The 208-nt window shown below is 36.5% G+C and overlaps 1 pseudogene; it reads left to right on the top strand.

Moving 5' to 3' along the window:
- The window catches only part of LOC119591611, a 25189-nt pseudogene that overhangs the window by 8457 nt on the left and 16524 nt on the right, over nt 1-208 (top strand).

Below are 208 nucleotides of genomic sequence, written 5' to 3'. Positions count from 1 at the left end.
AACACTAACGAAAGATGAATTGAACTTATTCTGCTTTTATGTAATCAGATGTTTTCTCACTCTTTTCTCTCCTTTTGAACGTTCTGTGCAATCGTTCACGGGGAGAAGGCGAGGTAATTGATTTTCTCATTTCCAGTCTGTTTCTGCCGATGTGCAGATTTTTTACATAGTTTACAATAACTGTGAGAAGCTTAGATTTTCTTCCAGT

This window comes from Penaeus monodon, chromosome 29, assembly GCF_015228065.2.
Source record: "Penaeus monodon isolate SGIC_2016 chromosome 29, NSTDA_Pmon_1, whole genome shotgun sequence".
NCBI lineage: Eukaryota > Metazoa > Arthropoda > Malacostraca > Decapoda > Penaeidae > Penaeus > Penaeus monodon.
The sequence above is the reverse complement of the archived record's forward strand: the minus strand, read 5'-3'. Positions and strand labels throughout refer to the sequence as shown.